Raw genomic sequence first — 9,869 nt, 5'->3', positions numbered from 1 at the left:
GGAATTGTGGGTGAACTGTAACCTCGGTTTTCTGTTCTTAGCTAGAAGCAGTGGCACCCAGTCTTCTGTTTATGTAGCCCATGTGCTTCCCATCAAGGTGGGAAGCAGATGGGCTACAACAGAAGGCATGCAACTAAGTTGTCACTACAGAGTTGTGCAGAGGAAAATCTCGGCATAACTGTGCTGTAACAACTGGGTGTTGATGTTGCTGTTGCTTTCATATCAGCTCAAAGCAGTCTGCAACTCCTTAACTGTTAAGGAGTTACCACCATGTTTATACATAGTCCCCTCTTCTGTAGGCTGAAAGAGTGGAATAATTCTAATCCACAGTCGGATTATTATAGTGTGTTTTTTTATAACAATTTCCTCAACAATTAAGCTGGTTTGGTATTTGCATATGGAAGCAGTTGCGGTATCGATGCAAGTGAAACAGACTATACGTGAGCTCCAAAATAATAAGAGTGGCCAAGTCAATCATTCGGTACTTTCTAAGGAAGTCTGAAAAAGACAGCAGGGACTGATGATCACATTTCCATGGTAAAGAAAGAAAAAAAAACACTTCTCACCATCCAGTGAAGTGAATCACAATCTCCAAAAGAATCATCATTTAAGAAATTAATATGGAAAGATTCAACAAAAAAAAGCACAATCAGCTTCAAAAACAGGACAGGCAGATTTGTCACAGCCAGAAAAATCTTTAGACAGATAATGAGGTCAACCTCCTTTTGTTGTTGAAGGAAAAGAAATGTACTATTCTGCAGTAGCCAAGTCAATTATCTGATTCAAGCTGAGCAAGTTACCTTTTTATTTGTTGAGGACAAAACCGAAGACAGAAAGACGGCTGACGACAACTGCAGTATAGGTCTGGTAAAACACTACAAAGCAGGATGTCCAAATGTATTCATACTTTAGAGTCGGTCATTGTCTAAGAAATAAACTATTAACTTCTGATTAAGTTAATTTGAGCCCTAAGCTAAGTGACGAATTCTTGACATTTCCTACCAGGAGGAGGAGGCATCAGGACAAACCCAGCACAAGCTGGAAATATTACAGTTGGGGTCAGAAGTTTAGATTCTCTTGTCACAGGCATGAATGTAATGGGAATTTAGGGATTTTATTTTAGTAATTTCTTTGAACTGTTCTTTTTTCGGGTTGGAATGATTACACAGTGTATATATTTAGTGACTTTTAAAAAAGCACTGTGTGAACAACTTTGAATTTATTTTGGATTTTCTCTCATACCAGGGTTAAAAGTACAGATACACGCCTAAATACACAGTCAGCTGCCTTCATGAGTCAGACCCAGATAAGCAGCAGAAAATAGATATGGATAGAGCTCATGAAACCTTGAATGACTATTGCAATCTTTCGTGGATCAAACCATATATTGAACAGAAGAATTAGCTGAATTGTCATAGCAGCCTGCGATTTGTGATTATTTCAGACAGGTTCAGTTTTGTTGCAAGTAGAAATGAGGGACAAAAAACTGCCTTATTATGATGTTATTTTATCATAAGGGGACAAATCAACTGTCATGCCACAATAATTCATCAATTATAGCATTAGCATTCAACATGTACGTTTTTACATTGCATTTGTCACCTCTGTGTTTTTAATCAAAGCAACAGTCATCAAAGCAAGTTTTAAAATTCAGGAATATCAAACACAATCTTAAAATGACCCTTTGGTGACCTATTATATAAACACGTCAACAGCTAATCCTTTTTTGATATCACGAAGACGCTCAGGCGCTCAGTTCATACGGATCACACTGTCATCAATGGTGCTGGGCCTCCTGTAACAGAGCAGACAGGTAATGTAAAGCTAACTGCCACTAACTCATTTCACTAACCACTATCTTGTTACATATACAAGAAGATGGTAGAGAGTGAGTTTTCCCCGCCATCTTTCTGAAAGTGTAATGAGCTTTGAATGTGCCAAATTCAAGGTGGAATGTTGTCTCAACGGAAAGATTCACCTTTTATCAGCACACGATCTTTTCATGAGCTAACCAAGGTTTTCCGAGCTCGCAGTCAGCAGTCTCAAGTTCACCCACAGTAACTTCGCCATCGCAACATAAAGGTCCCGCTCTGAGATGACAGACACAAGTGAATTGTTCCATTAGTAAATACTGTACACACAAATGCAGCGTTGGCAATATTTTCCTTTCAGAAACTCCACACCACAAAAAAGGGGAGAACCAGGTAGACAGATCATAAATGAAGTCATGGGTCAGTGTTTAAAAAACCTGCTACAAACCTTTTATTTTCCTCACACTACTGACACACAATTTGTTTATGAATTGGAACAATGAGTCTCGAAAGCCAACAGTTTATGTATTTCATTTCATGGTTTTGAAAGACATCTCGAAACGCATCCTCACTCTAAATATACTGCTTTAACCTCCTAAGACCTGGACTCTTTCATGGCTTGCGTTTTTAATTTCCCTTTGATATTTGGGCTGATTGGGACCTGATGAATGTAAAAGCAAAGAATTACCTGATTTCTTTTGTTTTTTTTACCTGATTTTTGTTTCTAAGAAAAATGAGAGCCACATATAAGGATATTCGTTTAAAACTTCGATAGGACAGTAGCAATATAATGTCCTCGTAAGTGGATATCAGGCCCTGTAGAGCAAAATTTACTATTTTGGTCTAAATAACCCAAAATGTGATGTCCACATATGTGGACGCCAGGTCCTAGGAGGTTAAAGAAGAAACTGCCTGGTGAATGATACAGTGAATATCATCTCAGAATCGACTGTTAGGATTAACGGCATTAGAACACTTCCGAGAGGCCAGGCATGAGTTTCATCAGATCTATGAGTGCCTAACTATCAATACTTAAATCCGCTTCCGTTAACAACATTCTGCAGAATTGGGAATTTTGATTGTAAACCAAGAGTGCCGATTTTAATTTGCCCTGCATAAAGATTCCCCTCCTGTGCAAAGAAAGAGCTCTTATGTTCCCCTCAGTGCTCCTCACACTGACACCTGCACAGTCATCTCAATGTTAATTCACTGATGGTGTTAAGACAAAGGCGCCTCATTAACTTCCATGATGAAAGGTGCAAAACGCTGCAGCGGCATCATCACACATCTTAGATGCAATGAGTCATATCAGGCTGCGGCAGTACAAAGATCTAAAAAGATATGACATGTAACTTTTGAAAGATGCTTATTTTGTAGATAAATGTTTTTTGGAAATTGGACGATGTGAATTCTTCAAACTGTGATTTCTTCTTTGATTATATCTTTTGTTATCTTTCTTTTCAACCACAACTGCTCTCAGATAATTTTGCCAGGACTTGTGCTGTATCATATTGTGCAATCATTCAGGCATGTTTCATAAGCTATTAATATGTTTCACAACATGCATGTGAGTGCACCATTTGCATGAGATTTTAACTGGTCTTTGTGGCCTCTGTCACAGTATATAGACTAAACTACCCAAGGAAGTGAAACTTGAAAAATGTCAGTCAATTTTCAGTTGACCTGAAAACATACAATGTAATGATGTAAATGATTAAATAGCTTTGAGTTACAACTTTAATAGTATATCACAGTCTGACTACATGTGTCTTAGTATCCATGTGACATGTGGAACCTCATGTGGAAGCAATAAAAACAGGAGCAAATTCTTAACAAAAGTGTCATTTTAAAGCAAGGTTTACTGAACAAAACCTAAAATTATCAAGGGAAACACTCACTTTATTTAAAAAGTATCCAAAGAGAGGACAGTTCATTTGACATTTCCACATGCGACTATTAATATTACCATTGTTAACAAAGAAACAAAAGATCCTGTCCCTATTTAGCGCTAGTCTATGAGTTAAACACAATATTTAATGTTAAAGCTGAAAAAGCTGAAAAGCTGAAAAGGGGAATGAAAGGCCAGAACTCAGTTCCTACAATGTAGACTTGAGGCGTCTCCAAAACTAAGTAACTCCCCCATTAAAATGTCAAGTTTCAGCAGTGAAATGAACAATGTTACAACCTGGTTTCTTGCTATTTTAACCCCTCATAATGCCAGGATTTGATGAGTTGATTTCCTTTTTTTGTTTTTTGTTTTTTAAATAACTCACCTATTGGACTTTTTTTAGGGCTTAAAATTGGCGTTGTAGCTGCTTTGAATTTACTGATACAAGCAGCTGTATCTAATAGCTGTCTGAATGCAGAGTGTGTACAAATTCTTTTGACTGGTAGCGGATATAAACATAAAAGGGACCAAACACTTTTAATCTCAGGTCATATCTTATTTTACTATTTTACTGCATCACCGCAACAGAGCGCTTCACTCTCCGACTGCTGGTTTACTTGTGGTTCCTAGTATATTTAAAAGTAGAATGAGAGGCAGAGCTTTCAGCTTTCAGGCCCCTTCTCTGCTCCCCATTTGAAATTCAGGCATAAGACAGACACCCTCTTTAATTTTAAGATTAGGTTTAAAGTTAGGTAGCGCCTTATAATAATGTTACACTGTAACGCAATATTAAGGTCAGTTCAGTTCAGTTTTATTTGTCATATGCAAGTTAGCACAGTGTCAATATTGCAATGACATGTATTTGACTAGCAGAACACAAGTCACTCAGCAGCTGCCGCGGACTGGGCATCTGTGGATTCTGGAGAATCACAGAACGGCCGGGGGTAATCTGGGAATCCACCCTACCTGAAAAAACATCCTACCCATTGTTTCTGCGCAGACTCGGCGCATGCGCACAAAACCAACGTCGGCCCACCACTCTCCACGCATGCTTACCGGGCCGCGAGAGTGAGACTCGGGTGTGAAATGTATGGTTTTCAGGGTTTTTATCGGTTTTTAGCGTTATTTTGTTATCGTTTTTTTTTTTTTTGTTAACTTGGTTTTCCTGGGTCTTTTCACGTGTCTTATGAATAACTCTTTTTTTTTTCAGAGTACAAGGTCAGGATGGTAGAGGCTGTGACGGTGACGAAGAAGAGAACACAGATGTACTAAACAAACAGTGCAAATCTTGCAAGGAATGCCCAGTCTGTTGTTATCAGATTCTGAAATGATACAACCTCTTCACAGATGCTTAACATATTCTTGGCTGGGGATACAGGTACCTCCTTACTCTGCCTGTGACACAGGTAGCATGTGAGAGAAGTTTCTGTTCTCAAACACATAAAAAGTAGAATAAGAAGCACACAGTCGCAAGAACACCTGTAGGCATTCATGCTTATGACTACAGAGAAAGACATCCTCATGTCCATTGACAATGACTTGGTCATAGACAGAGTTGCAGAAAAACGTGACCTGTTGAAGAAAATACTTATCTCCCAACATTGAGTAAGGTGAGTATTCAAGTTAACCTGCATACTTAAACCTCTTTACTTTGTGATTTATCATGACTCATACAGTACTATGTGTTGTGTGTTTCAGATAACTGTTTGTATTGGTTCAGCCAGAGGGACTGCAGTATGTTGAGACCTCCATTTCTATATGAGTATTCAAGTTAATCTAGCATAATATTCTTTTAATACAACATCTAGTCACTGTTGCTATAATTTTGATGGTTTGATAGCATAAGCCACAATTAAAGTCTTGTAACACTCATGCCAAGCATTATTGTTGCCGAGTTTCCGCACGCCGATTACTTTGGGCCGGGCCCAGTCAAAGTCCAGGGCTGTTTTTTAGTCCCAGTCCATCCCTGCTCAGCAGTGTAGTACAGTAAAAAATATAGTAAAAAATAAAAATATTTATAAAATATAGTGACAAATATAGTAAAAATGTTAACAGACTAAACATATACATATATATGTTTAGTCTGTTGATATATGATATATATATATAAATATATATACACACTTGTATAAATAGATAAAGAAATCTTAAATAGAAATGTGACCGTTGACATGTATTGAGGGGTGGGAGGAGGCAAATTGGATATTGCACTTGGGATAAAGTGGCAGGAGTGAGCATCAGTACAAACTGAGCAGTAATTCAATTCAGTTTTATATATATAGCGCCAAATCGCAACAACAGTCGCCTTAAGGCCCTTTATATTGCACAGTAGATTGTACAATAATAGATACAGAGAAAAACCCAACAATCATATGACCCCCTATGAGCAAGCACTTTGGCGACAGTGGGAAGGAAAAACTCCCTTTTAACAGGAAGGAACCTCCAGCAGAACTAGGCTCATGGAGGAGCGGTGCCATCTGCCGTGACCAGTGGATTGAGAGAAAGAAGACAGGATAAAAGACATGCTGTGGAAGAGAGACAGATATTAATAACAGATCTATTAACACATAGTGAGTGAGAAAGGTGACTGCAAAGGAAAAACTCAATGCATCATGGGAATCCCCCGGCAGCCTACGTCTATTGCAGCATAACTAAGGGAGGATTCAGGGTCATCTGGTCCAGCCCTAACTATATGCTTTAGCAAAAAGGAGGCTCTGCCTCCCATTCTACTTTTAAATACTCTAGGAACAACAAGTAAGCCTGCAGTGCGAGAGTGAAGTGCTCTAATAGGGTGATATGGTACTGATTATTTAAGACCTTGTATATGAGGAGCAGGATTTTGAATTAAAGCCAGTGAAGGGATGCCAAAATAGGAGAAATCTGCTCTCTCTTTCTAGTCCCTGTCAGGACTCTTGCTGCAGCATTTTGGATTAACTGAAGGCTTTTCAGGGAGGTTTTAGGACATCCTGATAATAATGAATTGCAGTAGTCCAGCCTGGAAGTAATAAATGCATGAACTAGTTTTTCAGCGTCACTCTGAGACAGGACATTTCTAATTTTAGAGATGTTGCGCAAATGGAAGAAAGCAGTCTTACATATTTGTTTAATATGTGCATTGAAGGACATGTCCTGGTCAAAAATGACTCCAAGGTTCCTCAGAGTGTTACTGGAGGCCAAGGTAATGCCATCCAGAGTATGAATCTGGTTAGATACCATATTTCTAAGATTTTCAGGGCCGAGTACAATAACCTCAGTTTTATCTGAATTAAGAAGCAGAAAGTTAGCGGCCATCCAGGTCTTTATGTCTTTAAGACATTCCTGCAGTTTAACTAATTGGTGTGTGTTATCTGGCTTCATAGATAGATAGAGCTGGGTGTCATCAGCATAGCAGTGAAAATGTATACTATGTCTTCTAATGATGCTGCCTAAGGGAAGCATGTATAATGTAAACAGAATTGGTCCTAGCACTGAACCCTGTGGAACACCATAATTGACCTTAGTGTGTGAAGAGGACTCTCCATTTACATGCACAAATTGGAGTCTATATTGGAATCTATATGATACAAACCACTGCAGCGCAGTACCTGTAATACCTACAGCGTGCTCTAATCGCGCTAATAGAATATTATGGTCAACAGTATCGAACGCTGCACTGAGGTCTAGCAGGACAAGCACAGAGATGAGTCCACTGTCAGAGGCCATAAGAAGATCATTTGTAACCTTCACTAAAGCTGTTTCTGTGCTGTGATGAGCTCTGAAACCTGACTGAAACTCTTCAAATAAGCCATTCCTCTGCAGATGATCTGTTAGCTGTTTGACAACTACTCTTTCAAGGATGTTTGATATGAAAGGAAGGTTGGAGATTGGCCTATAATTAGCTAAGACAGCTGGGTCTAGGGATGGCTTTTTAAGTAAAGGATTGACTACTGCCAGCTTGAAGGCCTGTTGTACATAGCCAATTATTAGAGATAGGTTGATCATATTTAAGATTGAAGCATTAATTAATGACAGGACTTCTTTGAGCAGTTTTGTAGGAATGGGGTGTAAAAGACACGTTGATGGTTTGGAGTACATGATTTTAGAGTGGCAGTTAGTACAGTATTGCACACAGTAAGGGTTTTTATTTTTATTTAAATACTAATAAAAATGGGGTGACCAATCCAGAGTGTAGTATGTACCTGTGAAACTGTAGGACAGCTTCTGTGTGCATCCTGTGGTGTGTGTGTTTAAGGGTTGTGGTTGAGGTGTCCAATGGCTTGGTGGTAAAAACTGCTTTTAAGTCTTTTAGTCCAAGCAGACAGACTCCTATAACGTCTCCCAGATGTTAACAATGAGAACAACCGATGTGCTGGGTGGCTGTGGTCCTTGATGATGCTGTGTGCTTTACGGAGGCACTGTTGAAGATAGATGTCCTGAATGCCAGTGATGTGCTCTGCTGCTTTCACCACCCTCTGTAGTGATTTACGGCTGCTGGCAGAGCAGCTTCCATAAAAACTGTAATACAGCTCGTCAGCAAACTCTTGATCACACACCTGTAGAAATTTGAGGTGATGTTGGCATTCATGCCAAAATTCCTCAGCCTCCTCAGAAAGTAGAGTTGCTGGCGAGCACTGATTCCAGTGTCTGTGTGAACTTATTAGCAAGGTACTGGCAGGTGCTTAACCCTTTCACGCACAGTGGTCACTACAGTGGACAGCTATTCAAAGGCTGTTTCCTTGTATTTGTGTCAGGGTTGATGGTATACTTGCACATAAACCACTACATTGGACACTGATGTGTCACTTCATACGCATCAGTTGTCCACCTAAGTGGACATGTAAAAACTCTTTGAAAAGTACATGTTTTTTTTTAAAAAAAAATTAAGTTCAAAAAAATCTTTTTTTCTTCCCTAAAGATTAATAAAAATACTTAAGAAAAAAATCAAGATTGAGGTTGTCATAATTCATGCATGAAAGGGTTAATTCATCATAATGCATTAGTCCTCCTTAGTATGCCATTTTATAAATACAGATATATGAATATGACTATGATTATGACTATTACTGTCAGTGATAGCTGTACATGTTGTAACAGTAACAGATGGATAAACATATCTGTGTTTGTAAATGACATACTAAGGAGAAACAATGACACATGCATGATGAATTAAGCACTTGCTAATACCTCACTAATAGTGTGACATTAGTGACATGACAAAACTTTCCTTTCTGACAAGGCATATAGTTGGGGCTGGATAAGCTGACCCTTAGTTATAACACAGTCAACCAGGCTACTGGGGGCTTTCCATGATGCACTGAGTCTTTCTTATTCACTCAACTTTTTTCACTCATATGTGTTCATACACCACTCTACATTTAATCACTAGGTCTTATTAACCTCTGACTCTCTTTTGCAGCATGTCTTTGTCCCGTCTTCCTCCCCTCAGGCAACTGAGTTGCCCGCCTCTCCCTAAACGTCGTTCTTCCTGTTAAAACAGAGTTTTTCCTTTCCACTGTCACCAACGAACTTGCTCATAGGGGGTCATTTGATTTTGGGGGTTTTCTCTGTTTTCTTTGTATTATTGTAGAGTCTTTGCCTTAAAATACAAAGCACCTAGTGGCAATTTATGTTGTGATTCGTCTCTATATGAATAAAATTGAATTTAACTTATTTAATTCAGTCACCATGGTCACAAAGTTGTTTAAATGTTGTTATTAGTTGGTTGAAATCTTGATCCTAGCAATTAACTAATTTCAAGCTGTAAAATAGTCAAACCAGAGTAACCAGGTAAACCATAATACATAGTATTCAGCTCCTGCACCTTCAGTAGGTGTATTACTATCTCAAACCTTCGAATCTTCAAATACTGTGTGTAATGTGCAAAAACCAGCGAAACCCTAAATAATTCAGAGGAGTTTCCCTGTGAAAAGCGTGAACCTTATCGACAACCACGTCAGTGGTAAGAGGCAACACCCCCACACATCACGGCCCCTCTTTAACATTAACATTTTAAGAAAGTTCCCGTTTAAGAAATTCCTAGCCACACATCTTCTAGTGACACATCTAAGCGACACAGAAACTGTGAGGTCACCAAAAAATGCTGAGGAATAGTCTGACATAAATATATACTTATGTATTATTTGTGTGTGTGTGTCTGTGTGTGTGTGTCTGTGTGTGTGTGTGTGTGTGTG

Source organism: Perissodus microlepis, chromosome 2, assembly GCF_051167445.1.
Source record: "Perissodus microlepis isolate ML-2025 ecotype Zambia chromosome 2, ASM5116744v1, whole genome shotgun sequence".
Lineage (NCBI taxonomy): Eukaryota > Metazoa > Chordata > Actinopteri > Cichliformes > Cichlidae > Perissodus > Perissodus microlepis.
Note: the sequence above shows the minus strand (reverse complement) of the source record.